Source organism: Giraffa tippelskirchi, chromosome 13 (assembly GCF_054371585.1).
Source record: "Giraffa tippelskirchi isolate mGirTip1 chromosome 13, T2T-mGirTip1v1.2.pri, whole genome shotgun sequence".
NCBI classification, from domain to species: Eukaryota; Metazoa; Chordata; class Mammalia; order Artiodactyla; family Giraffidae; genus Giraffa; species Giraffa tippelskirchi.
The window spans coordinates 59,769,663-59,792,397 of NC_137287.1; the positions used below are offsets into that span (position 1 = coordinate 59,769,663).

Sequence of the window (22,735 nt, forward strand, 5' to 3'; positions counted from 1 at the left end):
ACAGAGAGATGTCCCAGACATTATCTGTACTCTTGGTGAATGAGGCAGTCCAGTAGAGGAGACAGGATGCAAAAAACAAAGATTTGTACAACATGAAAGGTGTGCCAGGATGAAGGTTGTATTTTGGTGCTGAGGACATTCAGGGGAGGCAAAGTGGTTCATTAAAGAAGGGCATCTCGGGTTGGAGATGGGAGGGAGTCTTGAGAGGAAGGGGACATATGTATGCCTATGATTCATGTTTATGTATAAGCAGAAACCAACACAATATTTTAATTATCCTTCAATTAAAAATAATTTTTTAAAAAAACCACTTAATTGGAAATACATAAATTGTTTGTCAGTTATATATGAAATAGGATATTTCTCCTGCAATGCAGGAGACCTGGGTTCAATCCTTGGGTTGGGAAGATACCCTGGAGAAGGGAATGGCTACCCACTTCAGTATGTTCTGCCCTGGAGAATTCCATGTACAGAGGAGCCTGGTAGGTTACAGTCCATGGGGTCGAAGAGTCAGACACGACTGAGTGACTTTCACTTTTCATATTTTAAATCGGTAGTAGGTATGATTAACAGTGAATATTGACTTAATAGTGAATATATAACATTTCATGATATATGCAAGTGAAATCATTGCTCTATACTCATACAGCTTAAACTTACCTAGTATTGTATGTCATAGTAAAACTGGAAAAGGGGAAAAAAGTGCATCAACTTATACCCACGAGAGGAAAACACACTGAGGCTGAGTGAGGAGCGTGAGCAGGGCAAAGCCATGGAAGATGTTGTACATTTCTGGAGAAGAGTGGCGAATCCAGTTGGGATGGAGAAGACAGTGAAAAATGGGAGATTAAAACGGAGAGTGTTGATTGAGACCAAATTAGAACGGACTTGGCGTGTTGTGCTGAAGAGTTTGGACTTTTCTCAGTACACACTGGCACTCTATTAAAAAGTTTGAAGCAGGGAAATGACATGGTTAGGCCTGCAGTTTAAAAAGATTAATATTATTTCAACAATAGTTAGAATCGATTAGAGGAAAAAAGAAAAAAAGAGCCTGGAAGCAGAGCCCACATGTGTATTGCTGCTTGTCTAGACTCTTGAAATGATTATGTGATTCAGTTGTGTGGATGGGTAAGCTGAGAATACAAATGCCCTAGGCAGAACTGGTGGTTCTGTTGGTGTAGCAGTTACCTACTGCCACATAACAAATCAGCCCAAACTTGATGATGTAGAGTAACCACATCACTGGAATCTGTGGGTGGGGAATTTGGACAGGACATAGTGATGATGGCTTGTCTCTGTTCTGTGGCATCTGGGGCCTCAGCTGGAAAGACTCAGAGGACTGGCGGTGTCTTTGAGAATGAGCATTGTCCCCAGTGTTTTCAGTCTCATGTCTGTGTCAAGATAAACAACTCTAGACAAGAGAGTTACCTGGAGAATCTCATGGATAGAGGAGCCTAGTGAGCTACGGTCCATAGGGTCACAAAGAGTCAGACATGACTGAAGCGACTTAGCACATGCACACACAGTAGCCAGGACCGTGTTCAGTCAGTGACACACTGTTGCAATAGGTATGAGTCCAGCAAGAATGGAATTCCACTTGGAGTTTTACAGAGCTTTGGGCTTCCCTGGAGGCTCGGACAGTAAGGAATCTGCCTGCAGTGCGGGAGACCCGGGTTTGATCCCTGGGTCAGAAAGATCCCCTGGAGAAGGGTATGGCTACCCACTCCAGTATACTTGCCTGGAGAATCCCATGGACAGAGGAGCCTGGCGGGCTATAGTCCATAAGGTTGCAAAGAGTTGGACACGACTGAGCAACTAACACTTTGACTCTCACTTGGATGTTAGGGAGAGTGAGGGATTGGAGAGGGGGTTGGGGTTGGAGGGGTCGGCAGAATTAGGAATGTGACACAAAGGCAAGGAAGGAGGCTTTTGGTCCACGTGAAACCCACGTGAGTTTGCTAAGTGCCTCTTAAGGAAGTCAGGCTCCTACTCACCGCCCCCCCCCGCAACCCCCACCACAGAGGCTGGGGTTTCCTCAGAGGCCAGATCTTGGCTGGAACAAACAACAGGTTGTTCCGCTGCCCTGACCTTTCTCTCATGGGCACTTTAAGTGGTGGGGGAGGGGAGGATCATCTTAGGGAAGTGGTCTTGAGCTGTTAGAAACACTCCATAGAGTTTGTTCAAGTCTTTATCAGCTGGGGTCAAGCTTAGCGGAAGGACTCGGAGGAGCCTGGTGCTAGTGTGGTCAAGGAGAGATTGCCATCAGACACGTAGGATGCGGTCACTCAGTGATGGAATAGCTACAGAGTTTATGGTATTACCACTTAATTGAAAGTTTTATAGCTACTTAAACTTAGAACAGTAGTTATGAAAAATGGCTGATGTTTATTGACTGTCATCTATTTGCCGAAACTTGGAGAAAACGTTAAGTGATGGAACACAGTTTTAAAACAATAGTATGAGGCTTAGGATTTACTTGCACCAATTTATAGATAATTGATGTAGTCTAAGTGAAAAATCATGTGTGTGTACTTGTGTATGTAAAACACTTTTGAAAAAGTACGGATTAGAAATATATCAAAACACCAATGGTAGTTTTGTTAGAGGAACAAGGTCCTATGTTTTCTTCTGTTTCCTGAATTTTCTATAGTGTGATCATGTTATTTAAAAAGATGTGCTTGTCACCTTCAACACCATTCCTAGTTTTGCAGCTCTTGGGGAGTGTGGGCAAAGTCACGTGTAGACTTGTAAGTATCAGTGATTGACGTTGCCTTTGGAAACCTTTCAAAGAGGATGTTTTCAAGCAAAAAGATAGCAAGCAGCAAGAATGCATGAATGTTCACTATGTTTTGTCCCACTGGCTTCCCCAAATAACATGACTCTAGGACAACCTTACCAGCACCCCCCGAATTCAGGTCATGCTTTGAACAAGGTGCTGCATAGTCAGGGCGCTTAGACAGTTAAGTGACATCGCTTGTCTCTGGGGAGATGGTGGCTAAGGCGTTCTCTACTGATTTGGGAGTAATACGAGGAAAAATTAAGCCAAACATGGAGGAAATACCCCCCTCCCCCCCAAAAAAGTTTTCCCCTCCACCCCGCCCAGCACTGGCATAGTAGTTTCTGAAGTCGTTTTGTAGAAGTTTAACCTTCAGGAAAATAGAACCCATAGGAAAATGGAGAAAGGTTAGCAGTAGAATTCTCCTGAATGACTAAAAGTGAGCTTCTGACCATCGAACTATCTTAGAGTGAAAACTGAAATTCTTCATCAGATAAAGAATTAATGTGGGTCATTGATGTGATACATCAGTGAGAACTCCTGTAAGGTGGCCACAGGGATTTAAAGAGCATTTGAGGAACCAGGTGTTTATAAGGCATTTAAAAAGGAATATTACGTTAGGATTTCTTGATTATATATTGAACTGATTAATTTCCTAGATAGCAATGAGACCTCATGCTTCGGGGTACTCTTTTCAACTGGAGGTAAATCTAGAAATTAACCTGTAACTTTCAATCAAATACTAAATAGCAAAATCAGATGCAGAAATTTTCTAGAGAGTTAAATAATATTTGACCCAATAAACAGTGCCCCAGTGTGACAATGTGAGGACATGCTGTACATTCCCCCTCCCCCCACCTTGTAAGTTTTCAGTAAGCTTTCTTAACCACACAGTTTATGTTTTTTTCCTCACCTTTGAAAAATGTTTTAAGAAATGTAACACAACATTCAGCTCCCTTCATTAGAGTGGTGGTCATAATCAAAACAGAGTCAGACTCTTGCAGGGGGTCTTGTGGATACCCCTCAGCCTTTTGCACCCTGATTTCAGGCCATGTCATCTTAGACTGATAAATAAACTCAACTTCACAGCTGAACAGATAGCCAGTTGCACACACGTGCGTGCATGTGGCACGCACATGTCATATTTTGCAGCCATCTCTTAACTTGCAGCCTCACTTTGCACTTCTCATCAAAAGAGCAGATGCAGTTCCTGGCATTTGGGTGCTGTGAAAGCCTCCGTGTGATCGTGTCTTTCAGTGTGTGTGACCGGAGGCCATGCTTCCTGGTTGGCATCAGTCTTTATTTTCTGTTCTGTCATGGAATTAGCTTGCCAATAGATGCAGCATCACGCGGTCACTTGTAATTGTCTCCTAGCTTTTTTTTTTTTGCATCTGTTGGTATGTTCATTTCCTCGCCAGAAGGAGGAGTTAATGCTGCTGTCAATCATTTAGCAGGACACTTGTCCTGTTTCCTCTTCAGAGGGTGCTTCTGAGATGGCAGGAGTTTTGTTGTCATTGTTCAGTCACTAAGTCGTGTCCAGCTCTTTGCAACCCCATGGACCACAGCATGCCCAGCTTCCTTGTCTTTCACTATCTCCCAGAGTTTGCTCAAACTCATGTCCATTGAGTCGGTCATACCATCCAACCATCTTATCCTCTGTCTCTCCCTTCTCCTCTTGCCCTCTGTCTTTCCCAGCATCACGGTGTTTTCCAATGAGGCAGGAGTCTGGAATTTGGGAATTAGTGTACAGGTTGCTAGGGACTATTCCTGAGATTGGAGCCTAGTCTTAAGAGTCACAACAACCAATATTCGTTTGAACCTCCAGGTTCTTCTGTCCTGACAAAAAGTACCATGAAATACATGCACGAATCGTTATTTGAGTATTTAAATGCACACCTGCTGCACAAACCAGGCATGTGGGGGAAAGGGGAAGAAGAGTAACTGAGATGTTACAGAATTAAACCAACAGCCATAAGGCATATCCCAGCTTTATAATGTTAACACATCACTACCTTAGTATCATCAAATCAGGGTATTCCAGTGAAACTGTTTTGATGGGTCAGCAAACTTTTAAACAAAACCTGATGTTAATAAGGGCTTCCCAGGTGGCTCAGTGGTAAAGAATCTGCCTGCCAGTGCAGGAGATGCAGGTTCGATCCCTGGCTGGGAAAGATCCCCTGAAGAAGGAAATGGCCATCCACTCCAGTATTCTTGCCTGGAAAATCCCATGCTCAGAGGAGCCTGGAGGACTGTATAGTTCATGGAGTTGCAAAGCGTCAGACGTGGCTAAGCACACAGGTGTTGATGCTAATGGTAATCTCCATATATGAAACAAGCAGTTTTGATTTTACTAGGGAACAACCTCTTTTTTATAAATGTTATCCAGGCCCCTTTTTTCCTGCCAGCCAAATCAGCCAGTCAGTTCAGGTCGCTTGGCCCAAACTGTCAATGTGGTCACAGCTTATCATTCATTTCTTGATCCCTGTTTTCAGCTAGAAACCCAGAATGGCGAATTAATATGGTCAACCCGTGATAGAAGTATAGCAGCCTCAGCCTCCATCTCTACCACTCGGACTAAATGAACTCTTCTGAGGTCAAGTCAGTATTTTCCATCACTGTCATGGGCAATTAGTAGCCACTTACAATTGGTTCCAGTTCATTTCTGCTAATGGTATTAGGATGAGAGCCTATTCACCCCATGATAGTCCAGCAGTTCTCAGACTGGATGTCCAGGTGGTGGCTTGCAGGCCATTCCTTTTTTTTCAGGCCAGTTTGGAGAACTGCTTTCTGTGGATTCCAATTCTTTATTTGTACTTCTGTTTATGAAAACGTGTCTTTATGGCGCATTAACTTGCCGGAGATCTAGCAGCCGGACTGAATTGAATTCCAGAGCATTCACTTTATGTTAAGTACATAACAATGACGGAAACCGCCTGTTATTCTAGAAATCTGCGATCCTGTGTTATTCTCCTCAAATGCCGCCGTTTGTAAGAGTAGCTTTGGAAGAAAGTGTGTCAGAGTCGACCGACCGTGGTTGTGGAGAGTCTGGTTACTAAGCCATGTAGTCCATTTATGGGCAAAGAACCACTTTGTTTTTTGAAATCACCTTGTCTGTCTCCTCCTGATTCTTATTTTAATGAACTTGGGGATGCTGAGCAGATCAGGTGACTGGCTGAATGTTTTCCAACCTTCTGAAGTGGGCGACAATAAAGCTTCCATAGCAACCAGTCTTTTCCTGAAAACATCTTCTCAGGAAGGGGAGGCGGGGCATCAGGAAAGCAGGAGCCAGGTCTCTGTATTAAATGCATCTGCTGATTGACTTTTGAAGGTAAAAATGGGAGCATGTCAAGCTCTGTGAGAAAGCACTGCTTGCAGTGTGCTCACGCCAGGGTGTCTGTCATTTGGTTTCTGAAGCTTCACAAGGCAGCCTCTGTCGCTGGCAGATAAACCTTACCCACCAGATAAACATGCATGAGACTTACTGGTCTGAACTGCTCGAGTAGGGGACGCTGAAAAGATCTTGGGCCAGACCTTGAAGCTGCAGGAAGCAGGGCCCAGTCAGGGAGGACGGGGTGGGGGTGCAGCCTCTGCGAGGTGTGGGGGTGCTGAGGTCCGACGGGGGCAGGGGCACACTGAGCTGCCCGCAGAGGCTTAGCCCAAAGCAGCCTCTGGTGGGGTCTCTGACCACAGGAGAGGGGAGGGGTGGGAGACCATGAGAAGGGGGGAGGGGGGAGGGGTGGGAGACCAGGGGACGGGGGAGAGCTGGAGTCAGACACTCACACTTTCTGGTTGTCATTGATCCTGTTTCAGAGAACATTGATCTGAAAGAAAAGGTGGCAAGAGTAGCCCAGGCACCCCCTCCGCTTAGGCCCAGGTGGGATACACTGCACTTGTTTTAATTGAATATCATTTTGGACATTAATTAATATGTCTGTTCTCCTTTCCCCACGTGGCAAATAAGGATGTATAAAAACAGTATAATTACGTTTTGATATTTTGGGGTAGAGTCAGAACTGGATTCAATTTGCTGTTGATCTTGGGCAGTGATTTATTATTCCTGTCAATCATCATACTCACATTCCTTTTCTGTTTCTCTTCTTAGTTCTGCACTGAGATGGGCACTGGCCCGACCCACGGCCCTGTCGTTTTTGGTGCAGGGTATTTGCAAAATGGAGTTTCTTCATGTGCTTGTGGGCCAGATGCTTTGAGTTTCGACCCTAAGAGAAGCAAGCACGTGCACACAGGGACACCCACCCAGACAGACTTAATTAACCAGAGTTTGTGACTTAATTCAAATGAGAATCCTTGCTTTGGGAGGCTGGGATGGGGTGGGGGGAGCTGCAAACTGCCTGGTTGTCTGCAGCCAGAGTGTGTCATTTGGACTGAAATCCCCTGGCACCATCCGAGTTGCCGTCTGTGATGGTCTTGCCCACATTTCAGCTCCCTGGTGTCCACTTATTGTCTCTTTTTGCCTGTGCTGGTTTACCTGTAACCAGGATGCAGCCCAGGGACATTTTAATCCATGTTGCCGAGGTTTAGCAGAGGCATGTAAACCTCCTTGTCTTCCGCTCACATTTTAACTGTGACAAGGCTTTGTCACTCGAAAACAGCCTCCCAGCTGGGGGAAAGGCCTCCTTGCCTTTCACCTTGAAAGAGGTGGTGCTGGAATTTTTGTTTGGAGACCAGAAAAAGCAAGTGACAGAGGCAGACGTGCGATCCTCCCCAGCAGAAGAAGCTGGGCTGTGGGCGTTCATCGTCTCCATGGGAGACACTTTGAAATGAAATTCCTACGAAACAGGAGACCAACACTTAGAACCAGGAGAAAAGTGATAAAAATCCCTTGTGAAATATCCTGGTGAAAAAAGATGCATATATTTTAACTGATTTGCAGAGTAAAACTATTTTTTTTAAAAATTTCCTTGGTAGTCACAACATGCTTTCACATTTTTTGCCATATTTAGTCTATACTGTCATGAAAGGATGTCTAGGCATCTCCCTCACACTCGTGGATATTAACAGCCCCTTTTATTTTCTCTTGCCTTTGTGCTTATATCAGATCTGATTTTACAGAGAAATAAGTAGCCTCATATTGACCTGCATTTATGCAAAAGGCATTAATGCACCAAATGCAGAGGACATACATTTACTTCTGCTCTAAATAACCAAATCTTAAATAATGCATTCCAGCAAGGTGATCTATTAGAACAGCCCTCTTGAGAAGTGCTGTGTTATGAATGGATGCTGCATTTAAGATATCCATTTCCTTGCCTTCCTTCTCCTAATTACGTCTTTCTTTGTCTTACCTCTTATTTGCATCCCTGAAGCGCCAGAGGGAGGGAGTCTGGCTGGTGGTTTCCCCCTTTGCAAATCCTCCTACTTAGGAGCAGCCCCTGTACTGTTGACTTAAGCTCATTTCTGTTCAAGGAAAACTGCCTTGCCAGGGAAAAGATGCTCACTAATCGCTCCATCTAATTAAAAAGAGGAGTAAATCACTAAAAACAAATTAAGCATCTTAAATAAAATGGAAAATAAAAGCGGTTAACAATCAAAGAGGGGAAACGCTTGCCATCTCGCAAGTCTGGTTCCCGGGCTCACTGAAGGCAGCCGGTTTGAGGGCTGATCAAATGGGTTGGCAAAGCCTTGCTCCGTGGAACCCGTTTGTAAAGAATGAGGCCAAAATGATTCAAAAACAGTTTCAGGTGCCAGCAGTTCTGAGGGTTTCCTGTAAATGAGGAAGCCACAGGCAGCCCTTTCTGTTGGGTCCTGTGGGACCTGCTCACCCTCTTTTCCTCCCTTTAGCCCAGGATAATGGAGGTGACTTTCAACTCCCGCCCACCCTACTTTAAATAAACTGGAAACTAATGAGAATTTTATACTTGACCTTAATCTGAAGAGGTCTGAAATAAGCTTATTACTAACCAAATCCTTCATCTCCTGCTTGAATATCTTTAGTCCTAGTAGCTGGTGTCTTCAAATGCATTCCAGTCTACTGGAGTTTAAAGCCAACAGTGAAATGAAGTTTTTTAAATCACTGGTTCCAAAACAGCGTGGTCTGAGGAATATTTGTCATTCCACACACAATTCTCCTGATGCTGTTTGAACTCTGCGATTTCTGTATTTTTCTATCCTATGCCATTTAGTGATTTAGAATATCCCCTATAAATATCCCAACAAAGGCGGGGCTGGTCTTTCCTTTCATTTTCATCATGTGCCTGTGGGTATTGTCATAAAAAGCAAGAGAAAGGAAAATTGTTTCATTGAACCATTAATATAAGAAACTTGCCTTTAAAAATGTTTCATGTCATCTTTTTCGCTCGATGGATATTCATAAAGAAGTTCCTTTTGCTTTTCAAGTGCTTATCTTGAAAGAGATGAAGAAAGGACAGAAGATTTTAATTTCTGAGTTGGGTGGGTTTAGGAGAAGAGAGGTAGATAGGAAATGGAAATCTGAAAAAAATGAGAACACCTAACAGAATGACCTTCTTGATTCTAGTCCTTTACCTGGAAACTCGTGACTCCCACTGTCGTAAGTTCTGCCTGACTCTGAACCCCAGGACCGGAGATTGGAAGGAGTCCAGTGTTTTGATTCAGTGGCTAAATCTCACGTCACCCTGACTGACTTGAGTCTTTAGTTCTGAAATCTGTCCCACCCTGTCTGCCTTGTGACCAGGTGCCCACGTGAAGGCATGTCCTGCTCTTCCCGTTCCTGCTTGTAGGGTCCTGCTGGGTCCCTCGGTTTCTCTGGGGTTTTTCTGATACTGTGTTCCCTGCCAGGGACACCCGTTCACAGTGGTTTTCTTTCTGACCAACTATGCTACTGTGATCACCTGTGATGGGTCTTCCCCAACTCACCACAGGTGGGTCTCTTCTCCAGGCTCTAGGGGTATCCCTGCTCCCGCCACTGACCGTGAGATTCAAACACACCAAGTCACATAAAGTTGGGTGTTGTCCTTCAGTCACTGGGCTTCAATTGTTTAAGTAGGCACTCGCCAGAGGCCACAAAACCTTGACAGCGAACCACAGTGTCCCCCGTGTATTAGACAAACCAATTCAGAATTATTATTCGAAGGAAGTCTGAGAGTTCATGGAGGTTTCAAGTTTTATCTGTTCGAAACGTAAAGTCTGTTTTACATGCCTAGATTTTTCCTTCTTTTTTTTAATTGGAGTATGATTTACAATGTTGTGTTAGTTTCTGCTGTATAGCACAGTGATTTGGTTATACATATATACATTCTTTTTCATATTATTTTTCCATTGTGGTTTATTGCAGGATATTGAATATGGTTCCCTGTGCTGTACAGTAGATACATGTCTAGGTTTTAGATTGAATGGACCACCCAGTAAGACTGGGATAAAGAAGCTGGTGAAGAATGGCCTTTGCCATGGATAGAGACAGGCCCTCGGAAAGCATCACCTTTTCTTAATGTGAAGGGTCAGGGTGCAGCGTGCTCGGGGCTCTGGCTCTACTTAGCAAGTCGAGAGATGCGTCTGGTTCTTCCTTTTGCTCTGTCCCCTTTGCCCCCGGGGTCATCAGGAGTCGGACTTCAGCTCAGGCCCCAGGGTCCTAGAGGGAAATGAAGACGCAAGTTTTGAAAAAGGAATTACAGAGCAAGGGAGGACTCAGGAGAGAAGAGAGAAAAAAATAGGTAAGGAAAAGAGGAGAAAATGAGATAACACTGTAAGCCTTCTCTATCCCTTTAGAAAGGAGACTGTTCAAATGACTCCGTCTCATCTGTTTTTTTTTCCTATTCAAGAAAATTCATAATAGGTGCAAATACACATGGACTTCCCTGTGGCTCAGACAGTAGAGAATCCACCTGCCAATGCAAGAGGCACAAGTTCTGTCTCTGGGTCGGGAAGATCCGCTGGAGAAGGGAATGGCAGCCCACTCCAGGATTTGTGCCTGGAGAATCCCATGGACAGAGGAGCCTGGTGGGCGGCAGTCCACGAGGGCGCAAGGAGTCAGACACGACTGAGCAACTTTCACAAATACATGCAATGAGTAAGTTGTTTTCTCTGTGAAATAGGAAAGGCCCCACTTAGAGTCATCTATTGCATCTTTCTCTTCTGTGGTTGGGGGCCTTTATCTACTCATCCGTGGTTAATTCCCTTGGACTGACCGGCAGCTGATTTCACGGAGACATGATACTCCCAGTGCTGTTGGCCGGGGGTGAGGACAGGTTCCCCATACTTCCTTCCATCCTCTCAGTTAGAGTACGGTCCAGGAAGGACTATGCGAAGCTGGGTTTGCTTTAAGACGCGGATAACGGACGGAACTGTAGACCCGGGTTGTTACGGGAAACACCAGGATGGCTTCAGGTGAAAGTGGGGCCAGAGGAGGACTGTCCTCCTGGGGACAGTGTGACTCACGGCTCTTGGCCACCAGCCATCCCATCTCCGAGGACCTGCGGGTGTGCGAGTCAGTCGGGAGGGATGGTTTGAACAACCAGGCACCATGTGAGGAGTGCCCTGATGAGGAAGCCGTGCACTCCTGGGGTCCCCTCACCTTCCGACGGAGCCCCAGTGGCTCTGCCCTGCAGGGTAAGTGATGCAGAGCCCCCATCCATCACGTTGGACAGCGTGGTACATCCGGGGAGCAGAGAGCTTACACAATATACTCGGCAATAAGTCACAAAAACAGTCGTATTTTTTAATAATACTTTTGAAGGAGAAAAATCTGTTTTTCAGTAAATTCTGACATGACTTCCCTCCAGATTGTATTACTCACTAAAAATGATCTTAGGGTCGACTTTTTTTCTTCTGTTCATTGGCTTTTTACTAGGTTTCTGCCTAAGACAAATACATTTAAGAGACAGATTTAAAAAAAAAAAGAGGACTAGCTTCTGGGTGTGGGATTCTCAATTTCCTTCTCTTCCTGCTTTTGGGTGGTAGTGAGCATGTTAACACCAACGTACTCAAAATTCTACTGAAATTTTGTAGTTGCTGTTTACGATCAGAGAAAATTATTTCTCAACACAGTCCTTTGTTATTACCCCTATATATTTGACTTTTCTTTGTGAAATATCTTATTTATCGTCACTGCTGTGTAAATTACAGTCTGTCTTATAAATGGTAGGTTGCTATCATTTTCAGCGGTAGAATTCTGAATTTGTTACATATTACATAGTTACCCCTGTTGATGGGAACTCTGCATTCCTACTTTCTCCAACACATAGTTTATATTTGTAATGCAAAATGGCCCATGGTCAAAAAGTTGATGCCCTAGGCTCTTGGATGAGGGTGATGCTAATTGTAGAAACTCTTCCCTCTCCTTTTCCATTCCTGCGATGTCAACACGTTATTCCTAAGTGACATGGGGCTTTCTTTGTGCAGGGCCAGATGGGAGTTCCTAATAAATCAAGGTGGATTATACTGTCCAGGAAAAGAGAGCTTGCCAAAGTCTGTGAAATTCATTCTTACGCTGGCAGGAAAAGATGATACTCAACCCCATTCACTTTCCATTCGTCACATCCCACCACCAGTTAAGTGTTAAATCTATAGTTTTTTATTTAATTTTTTTTTTAAATTTTGTATTTCTATGTATTTTTGGCCGTAGCATGCAGTTTGTGGGATCTTAGTTCCCTAGCCAGGAACCGAACCTAAGCGCTTGACAGCTAAAGAGCTGAGTCCTGACCACTGGACCGCCAGGAAACTCCCTAAGCATTAATTCTAAATCCACAAACGGAATAATGTGCAGAGTCTTCCAACCCAGAAAGAGGTCCCGAAGCATTTTATAACATGAGCCCTCTTGGAGCAGGGAGAAGTTGCCAGCACACAGAAGCATGCAAACCTGTGACCAGCACCCTGGAAGAGGGCAGGAGCTGCCAACTCCCCTGCTGTGTTGGCTGAAATGGGAGGTCTCAGATACCAGCTGTCTGGTTTTCCTCACTTCCTTCTATGAAATGGAAAGTTGCATTCAATGAAACAAAACCAGGCAAAGAAGGCACATGTGCCACTAAATAACCTTTGCCACTATCTTCCCCATCCAGGGATCGAACCCACGTCTCCCACGTTGCAGGCAGATTCTTTGCCATCTATGCCACTAGGGAAGCCCGTGTTTATTTCTGAATCCTCCATCTCTTTTGTTTTATTTTTAATAAACTTTTTAAATTGGAAGATAACACTTGACAATGTTGTGTTGGTTTCGGCCATACAACGACCATGTGAATCCGCCATAAGTATACATGTGTCCCCTCCCTCTAAAGCCTCCTTCCCACACCTCATCCCCTTTCCTGCCCCTCTAGGTCATCACAGAGCACCAGGCTGGACTCCTGTGTTACACAGCAGCTTCCCACTAGCTAGCTATTTTACACATGGTAGTGTATATATGTCAATGCCGCTTTCTCAGTTCCTCCCACCACCCCCTCCTTACCTTGCTGTGTCCACAGGTCTGTTCTCTATGTCTGTGGGCATTTCTTTTCATTGGACATTTGAGAGATGTTTATTAGGGGAAATCAACATGGATTAAATATGGAGGCTGGAGCTTGTGGATGGAGGGTGGGGAAGGGAGGCATCAGTGATGGTCCCAGGGTTTCTTGTGTACTTGAATGAAAAGATTGTGGTAGCCAGTTGGAGCGTTAGTTGCTTTGGGGAAAAGATCAGGAGGGTCAGGTATTAGGAGGAAGTTGCAGTACTTGGAGACACCCAGGTGGAGATGGCAGATGGAAGACTGGCTGTGCAGACCCGGACGGCACAGGGAAAGCCTGGGTGTGAAGATGCAGATTGTGACTGTGAGTACATAGGAATCATTCCAGATGTGAATATGGATCAGGTCACCGAACGACTCATCAGCTGGTAAGAGGAAGAGGAGGAGCCCGGGAGGTCGGGGGTAGGGGGCTGGGGCTCCAGGGATGGTGGACGTCACAAAACCCAAGACAGGAGAGCATTTCCGGGCCAGAGAAAGACATCCTCGGTAATGGGGCGTGGCTTTCTCCACTAATTCAGGCCCCGTCAGTTGTTGGCAACATCGTAATCTGAACTGCTTTGTAGAAAGATTGGCTGTGCCATGTACACAGCAAGGATTCACCCCTTCTGGTTGCTGACTGATATGTTTTTACCACTGTGACACATGAGAAAAACTCCCAGCCTCTGCGTACCAAGCCTCATGTCTCCCCAGCCTAGAATCATTTTGCTTTAATATCATCCTGTGGGAAATGAATCTAGTTTATTGCTCCGTTCTTTCTATCGTATATGGGATCCTAATGATCTTTCCTTTTGTCGACAATTTGGATAATGACAGGAAAGTAGCCTCATTGCTGAGTTGTCCTGATTTTACAGCAGTTTCCTGGGAGTAGGCATCAGACGCCCCTAATAACATGATAGTCCAGATTTAATAAATGTATTTTCCAAAGTGTTTTTGCTTCCACGTAGAAGCAGCGGGACCCTTTATTGAACTAATTATAATGTCAGGACTATTGATAGCGCTGCCCTGGTTTTGAGTGGAAGAGCAGAGAGAGCTGCACCCCCCCCCCACTTTATTTATCGCATTGATGTTTCCGAGTTTGAAGGTTTGACGCTTGTTATTAGATCAGACTGTGATCCGGTGACTCCACTGCAGAAGCAGAAATAAATTCATAAAAATAGCCATGGTTGTTTATAAAAAGCGTTTCCAGTCCAGGACCAAAATAGACCCTCAATAGATGGCAAGATATTTCCCCCAATATGCCAGTTTTAAAATTATTGATTGTGAAGAAGAGGCAGTAACTGGGTCTTTTTTGAGGGGTATGAGATAAGAAAAAAATTCTAAATATCTCAGCAAGTCTTGGTTCCTCAAGTAACTTTACTTTCCCTGGATAAACAAGTTTTGCCCTCCCTGAGAATGAAACAAAGGCATGGGCTGTTGATTATTTTTGACAAGTTAAACTTTCTTGTACTCCTTCCTTGAACCTTGTTGTTCAATCGCTAAGTCGGGTCTGACTCTTTGCGACCCCATGGACTGTAGCACGCATCCTTGAGCCTTATTTTATAACTTAAGAGTCTTCAGATTTTAAAACACACAGATTTCCCTTCTAGCCTCAGAAGCAGACAGTTGCCTGTAACTTCTTTGGTGGATGTTTTCTTCCTGTCCCTGAAACTCTGGGCCCATTTACCCATCCAGTCTCAACTTCAGCCATGCATGTGGCTTTTTGGCATGGAGTATAATTGCGTTACAGTGTTGCATTTATTTCTCCTGTACAACGAGGTGAATCAGCTATATGTACACATATATCTGCCCCCTTTTGGACCTCCTTCCCACACCCCTCGGTCTCACCCCTCTAGGTTGTCACAGAGCACAGAGTAAGCTCTCTGTGCTATTCAGCAGCTTCCCACTGGCTATTTGTTTTACACGTGGTAGTGTATATATGTTGATCCCAGTCTCTCAGTTCATCCCACCCCTCCCTCCCCACACTGTGTCCACATGTCTGTTCTCTCCATCTGTGACCCTGTTCCTGCCCTGCAAAAAGGTTCATCTGTACTGTTTTTCTAGATTCCACATATATGCGTTAATATATAATATTTGTTTTTGTCTTTCTGACTCATTTCGCTGTGTACGACATACTCTAGGTCCATCCATATCTCTACAAATGACCCAGTTTCACTCCTTTTATGGCTGAATAATATTCCATTGTGTGTATGTACCACATCTTCTTTATCCACTCATCTGTCAGTGGACATTTAGATTGCTTCCAAGTCCTAGCTAATAGAAATAGTACATTGGGGTACATGTATCTCTTTGAATTATAGTTTTCTCCGGGTATGTTGGGATTCCCTTGTGGCTCAGCTGGTAAAGAATCCGCCTGCAAAGCAGGAGACCTGGGTTCTACCCTGGGTTGGGAAGATCCCCCGGAGAAGGGAAAGGCTACCCACTCCAGTATTCTGGCCTGGAGAATTCCATGGACTGTTGTATGTATAATCCATGGAGTCGCAGAGAGTCAGACATGACTGAGTGACTTTCACTTTCACTTTCCCCTTTGTGGACTGGGTGATGTTTCAACTTCTTAGCATGTCTGAAGGGCAGCTCACGGTGAAGCTCCAACCTGCCTTTTTCCAACCTCATAGTTGGCAACTTGCATAAACTCTTCACCCAGCTGCACAAAACCATTTATCAGTATCTGAAAAAATCCACATCTTGTCACAGCCAGCCCTGCACCATCCCTCCATCTTTGAGCTTCTGCTCATCATTCAAGATTCAATTCAGTGTTATGTCCCCCTAATGACTTCCTGTATTTCCAGAGCTAAATGTTTCCTTTTTTCTGTTCCCATGATGTTTTTTAAGCTTCTAGTGAATACATTTTGGGGGGACTATTTTTAGTAAAACTTCACAAGAGGCATTAGAGCCTAGTCCTTTTTAAAGCACAGGCTTTTGGATCAGATTAAAACCTGAGCTTGAAACCTGACTCACCTTGAACTGAAATTATGTGTTTTCTCTGAACCTCACTTTGCTTATCTGTAAAATGGGAATCAGTAGTGCCTTTTTCAAAGCATCATCATAATTACCTAAGCGATATAAAGCACTTGACACATTAATCTAAAGACTGTCCCTGGTATATGTTTACTTGTTGCAATGGTGGTGGTGGTGTTTGTCATTCTTTCCAGATTGTGGGTTCCATTAGCTGGTCCTTAGTAGAATTCCAATAAATAGTCAATGAATAGATAACAAGTGGGAAATCCACACGTGAATGTACTTTGGTAATCCCAATGATTAAAAAGTCTCCTAAGACATGATTTTGTTATTGAGATTAGAAGGCTGAAAAATTATCCAATATTTTAAAACTTGGATCAGTGAAACTTAGTAACCCCTAAATTCATCCTCTCCTGAAATGTAAGAAGTTCGAGTTGTGCTATTATAGTTGGTCAGTCTGCTTTTATTCAGCAAAGCGTGACAAGTATTTAAATAAATAAATATGGACCATGTCACCCCTTTCCTCTTACAGTTTGGTCTGCAGCATTAATTTGACTATCACAGATCTTGACTGCTGTTCATATCATACCTTGTTTAGAATGCTGTGAATCATGTCAAGTTATACAGTTCTTATATTTGGAGGAAAGTACATTTTTAAAGAGTTATTCTTCTAGTATTTCTAACTGATTTGCTTATCTTTTGCCTCATGCTATAAATTACTATAATACTTTTTTGGATGATGCAACATTAGACTCTTCAGATTTTTTTTTTTCTTTTGAACTTTTTATTTGATTTTGAGGTATAGCCGATTGACAACATTGTAATAGTTTCAGGTGAACAGCAAAGGGGCTCAGCCATACAAATGCATGTATCCATTCTCCCTCAAACCACCCTCCTATTCTTCGGATAAATTTTTAAAAATCTGTGTTTCAGCTTCCAGGAAGCACCATACAACATATTTTGATGAGGTTGACTTCATGAACTTAACATATTTACCAGGAATATAAGTTACAAGAAATAACCTTGAGCTAAGAAAAAAACTTCACCAGTAACTGAGAGGGAAAAAAATCATTAAACACAAGTGACTGCATTTTCTAATAATGCTCGTTGGGGTTGATAAGTATGGGAGTCTCCCAGGTAAACGAAGGGATGTTCAGAACCTTAGTCAGTGTGTTCTTTGTGTCTAGACTGGCTGTGTGGCATATGGCCGACACATAACTTAGGACCATGGACTCTGAGACACTGAACCAGATCCTGGTTACAGTCTTGTAATCACCTTCTCTGAAGATCCACGATTAAAGAATAAAAACCTGGGTTCAGCTGACATGTCGTTGGGGCCAAGCCTTTTCTTTGCAGCCCTAGGTTATCATGATGAGCAAAATTAAAACAAGGATCCAAATCCATATCCATCTGGGCTTTGTTTTGGGGAGTGAAAAACTTTTAAGTCCAGATCTCCTGATTTATGGTGGGTGAAAAATAAAGATAGTCCTTTTTTCCATCTACAGTGGTGACTAAGAGCACAGAATCTGGAGCCAGGTTCTGGGTTTGAATACGACTTTGCAGCTTCCTCAGCTTCCTCAGCTTCCCTGCGGGCTCAGACGGTAAAGAATCCTCCTGCAATGCAGGAGACCCAGGTTTGATTCCTGGGTTGGAAAGATTGCCTGGAGAAGGAAATGGCAACTCACTCCAGTATTCTTGCCTGGAGAATTCCATGGACAGAGGAGCCTGGTGGACTACAGTCCATGGGGTCACAAAAGAGTTGGACATGACTGAGCGACAAACATCTTTAACTTTTCAGCTTCCTCATTGTGAGCTTGAATTGGTTCACCTCTTGGGACTCAGGTTCTTCGTCAGTAAAATGGAATAACTAAGTGCGCATCTCAAAAAGCCCGTTGTGGAGCTTAAGTGAGATCACATGTTTGTAAAACTGTAGCACATTTTCTGACTCAGAGGAAGACGTGGGAGCAGCTGCTGTTGCTATTACCCTTCAGGATGGGTTAGTCTGGATTTGGGGATTTCATTTACTTCCAAAACACCAGTGATTTCTGATGACATCATCAGCCCCTGTCTTCCCACCACCCCCCATTCAGGTGCTGAGAGGTGATTCATACCATCATTCTTTGCCTTTAGTGGCTCATCGCCATCATCGTCACGCCATTCTAGGACCCTCTTGTTTCATTCTTTCTGCCTCCTTCACCCCCGCTCTCCTTCAGAGATCACCATTATAATGCGTTCAGCATTTCTTTAGGTGTATATTTGTCCCTGAAAAGTATTTATTTGTGTGAATAAGTTGTATAATATACATCTCTGGAGTATAGGTTGCAGTTCCTTTTTTTTTTTTTTTTTTCAGTCAGTGCTGCTTTTAGAGCTGTATAGGTGGTGGGTTTGGGTTGTATTCTCATTTCTGGCTGCCGTGTGGTATATGTTGCTGTCTACTCACTAAGTCGTGTCCAACTCTTTGTGACCCCATGGACTGTAGCCCGCCAGGCTCCTCTGTCCATGGGATTTCCCAGGCAAGAATACTGGAGTGGGTTGCCATGTCCTTCTCCAGGGGATCTTCCCAATCCAGGGACCGAACCTGCATCTCCTGCATTGACAGGTGGATTCTTCACTACTGAGCCACCAGGAAGCCCTCACACGGTATATACCATCATGTCAACTTTGTACAGTTTCATTCATTCACTCACTTAGTACTGCTCACCCATAGCTCCCAGATATTCCAGATCCTGCTCTAATGAACATACGTGTCCTTGTATAGTGCTTTGTGGGTATGTGGCTGTGGATTATTTTCTCAGGGTGATGGAGCAGGAGCCCACTTCACTTCCCCAGTTGCAGGAGATTGTTGGCCAGAGGATGGATCCAGTCTCTCCTCCCAAAGCTGTGAACGAGCCCTGCTGTCAGCCCCCACCTCCACAAGGAACTGTGTGACTTGCTGGCTCTAGTCTGGTAGTTGGATCAATGTCCATTAAACTTGCATTTCTCTGATGACTAATGAGATCGAGCTTCTTTTTATATTCCTCTTAGCCATTTGGATTTTTCCTTCTGTGAATTACCTGTTCGTATTTTATGCGCATTTTTCTGTTGGGTTTCTTCTCTTTTTTTTCTTCTTGATCTCTTGTGTAGTCTGGATATTAATCTTGTGTTCCTCTTTAGAGATGAAGGTGTCTTCTGTCAATTTTTGTGTGTCATCGTTTGTGGTAGGCAGAACCATTCTTTTCTTTTATGAGTTAAAAATAAATCATGTTTAAGAAGTCCTTCCGCAAGCAATCGAGGATGTTTTCCAATTGCTATTTCTGTTCACCTCACGTTGTTGTTCAGTCAGTCATGTCCAGCTCTTTGCAGCCCCGTGAATGGCAGCAGCCCAGGCTTCCCTGGCCTTCTCTATCTCCCAGAGTTCGCTCAGACTCATGTTCATTGAGTTGATGATGCCATTCAACCATCTCGTCCTCTGTCACCCCCTGCCCTCGGTCTTTCCTAGCATCAGGATCTTTTCCTTTGAATCAGCTCTTTGGCCAAAGTATTAGAGCTTTAGCTTCAGCATCAGTCCTTCCAATGAATATTCAGGGTTTCCTTTTGCATTGACTGGTTTGATCTCATTGTCTAAGGGACTCTCAAGAGTCTTGACTGCGCTTTATATCTAGACCTTGACCACATTCCAGGAGGAGATTTGGGGGATTTGTTTTGTTTTTATAGTGAGGAGATATGGATCTAACAGTTTCTCTTCATGACAAGCTAGTTTCTATAATACTATCCCTTAAATAATCCATTTATTTCCCCCTAATTTGTGTTGCTACCTGTATCATGTAACAGGTTCCCACATATACACGGGAACAGTTTTGGGACCCTGATTCCATTTCTAGAACAGCAAACAGACCTGAGCATTTTGGATACTAGAAACCCCAGCGCCTCATTGCACCTGGGAGTTGGACTTGGAGTTTCCATCTAGAATTGTAAAGCTGGAAGGTCCTGTATATGTAATCTACTGCACGCTTTCATTTTTACATGAAATGTAAAATGGTCTGAAATGTAGGGGTCAGAGTCCTCAGAGTCCCGTGCCAGGGGCAAACACTGGGCTGTGACCAGGTTTCCTCCAACACCGCCCCCATGTTCTCTGACTCAGCTCTGGCTTCCTCCCGCCTCTCTGGGGGCAAAGCAAGTTGGTTTTTGGCCTCACTTTCTGCTCCTGCCTGTCACAGTTTTGTGGGTTTTAAGTGACCAAAAGTTTTGCTGTGTAGGCTGGTAATTACCTGTAACTACTAGGTGTAGTTAGTTTATATTTTCCTCTCATTTTCTAATTTCCTCCCTCCCTCCCTTCTTTCCTTTTTGTAGCAAGAGGGAATTTATTGGTGCCAGTCTAGACAGCAAGGCAGGCTGGAGAGCAGAGATGATGGAAATCGCCTTTAGATGCCTTGCATTTTAATATATGATTCAGAAAAATTAATCTGACCGCCATTCCTTCCTAGACACTCTGTGTACTTCAGATGCATTACAAGAGTATGGTTCTTTGTGTTAAAAGCTTCTTTTCTTTCTCTTTTATCGAGTAGAACAGAAAAAAATATGGAACAGAAAGCATTGTCAAAAACCATTTGGTCTCTTGTGTGTTTCCCCATCTTCTCCCTAACGTGAAAGTGAAAGTGTTAGTCGCTCAGTTATGTACTACTCTTTCTGACCCCATGGACTGGAGCCCGCCAGGCTCCTCTGTCCATGGGTCTCTCAGGCAGGAGTACCAGAGTGGGTAGCCGTTCCCTTCTCCAGGGGAATCTTCTTGCCCCAGGGATTGAACCTGCATCTCTTGCATTGCAGATGGGTTATTTACCCCTGAACCACCAGGAAGCCCTAAGTCTGGGGCAGACCCTGCTCAGGCTCCTGTGTTGTTATCTGTTATCATTTTGTTTCTAGTCTCAGTGGGGCAAGATGTATAAAAATGTTGCTTTGTGAAACAGAAACCAAAGGACTTGAATGGGAGGTAACATCCAGAGGCAGAGAGTCCATGGGAAGAGAGAGGCTGGGGGACTTTGCTGTTGAATGAGGGAAGAAGGCAGGAAGGCAGGCAGGGTGGTCCTGAGGATGACTTCTGAGGTCAGGGCCATTCTCAGCAAGTACACCAGCAAAGGGCCACTTTCCCGTAGAACACCAAGAGTCGGATGTGCCAAGGCAGAGTCCCATCAGGTGCCGTTTCTCCTTGCCTCCAGGATCTGTAAGCCTGCTCTTGTAAACCCCAAGCACTTGGACGCCCTGATCCCTATGAACCAGGCAGAGAGGCCCTTCGAAATGTGGCACATCCCGGTGGATGTGGAGCCAAGTGTATCAGGAGCGGGGCTGGCAGACTGGAAACGACACATCCAACGTCTCCCCAGGCTCCCGATCATCTCCATGATCTTGTCTGCCCCTGAAATAGGAGTTGTCATCTAGAAGGGATTAGCAATCCTTGGATGAAAAAATAATATGTAGCATTTATTCACAGGATGGGTTTTTTCCCCTCAGGGGCACGGAAATCTTCTGGGCCTCTTAATGATGGTCTTCATCTTTCTGCTGAGTGTTTTGTTGACTTCCTAAATACCCATGTTAAAGATGGGCAAAATGACCCACCAGAACTGGTGTGCAACTAGTTGTTGTTCATCACTAAGTCGTGTCCAACCCTTTGCGAACCCGTGGACTATAGCCCAGCAGGCTTCTCTGTCCATAGACTTTTCCAGGCAGTAATCCTGGAGTGGGTTGCTGTTTCCTTCTCCAGGGAATCTTCCCCATCCAGGAATCAAACCCTCGTTTCCTGCACTGGCAGGTGGATTCTTTTCTGCAGAGCCACCAGGGAAGCCCCACTGCACAAGTAACCTATTTACTAACTGGCTGTCTCATGATATCTAAAATGATAGTGTGTGTTAGTCGCTAAGTCATGTGTGACTCTTTGCAATCTCAGTATAGCCCACGAGGCTCCTCTTTCCATGGAATTCTCCAGGCAAGAATACTGGAGTGGGGAGTCATTTCCTTCTCCAAAAATGACAGTAGCCACAGACAATGCTTTTGTAAATGATGGACATTCATCAGTGTAGTTAAGGCTGATTCCTAAGAAGCAGCAGCTTAGTTTCCCTTTTCTCCATATTCAGTGAAATTTGCTTTATAAAATAAGTAAGTTTTTTCTTCCCAGCAAAGCTGAACAGAGTTGTAAAGGAAAGCTATTTTCAATTATAAAGAGGATTTATTTTCCTTTAAATGGGAAACTGTTCTTGGTTTACGGCCTGGAGAGGATCTAAATGCTTGTCTGCCTGATGTGAAAGTGTGCTCTCTTTCACTAGCCTTATGTCATAGAGGTTACAGATGAAAAATGATGGAGATGGTAGGAATAAATCTTCCTGGGCTGTGTCTGTAATGCAGGCAAAATGCCCTGGATTTCTGGTGGAGACACCGGAACTCAGTGTGTTTCCACAAGCACTTTGAGAACAAATCAATACCTCAGACAGTGATACATTTTAGGAAACCCTTTCTCATACAAAGCAGTAGAATTTGCATCTTATGAATTTGGTGGGCTTGAATAATCAAACAGACCTTTGTTGGCCACCTCAAAGAGCTGACTCATTGGA

At 44.2% G+C, this 22,735-nt stretch overlaps 1 protein-coding gene across 26 annotated transcripts in view; it reads left to right on the forward strand.

Moving 5' to 3' along the window:
* Window positions 1-22,735, forward strand: part of CELF2 (CUGBP Elav-like family member 2) — a 316,757-nt gene that overhangs the window by 65,935 nt on the left and 228,087 nt on the right. Inside the window, exon 2 of one of the 26 annotated variants that reach the window (XM_081554061.1) lies at window positions 10,531-10,778. The exons of the other annotated variants lie outside the window; for them this stretch is intronic. The gene's annotated coding sequence lies outside the window, so the exon portion shown is untranslated. The remainder of the gene's footprint in view (window positions 1-10,530; window positions 10,779-22,735) is intronic. 26 annotated transcript variants of the gene reach the window in all.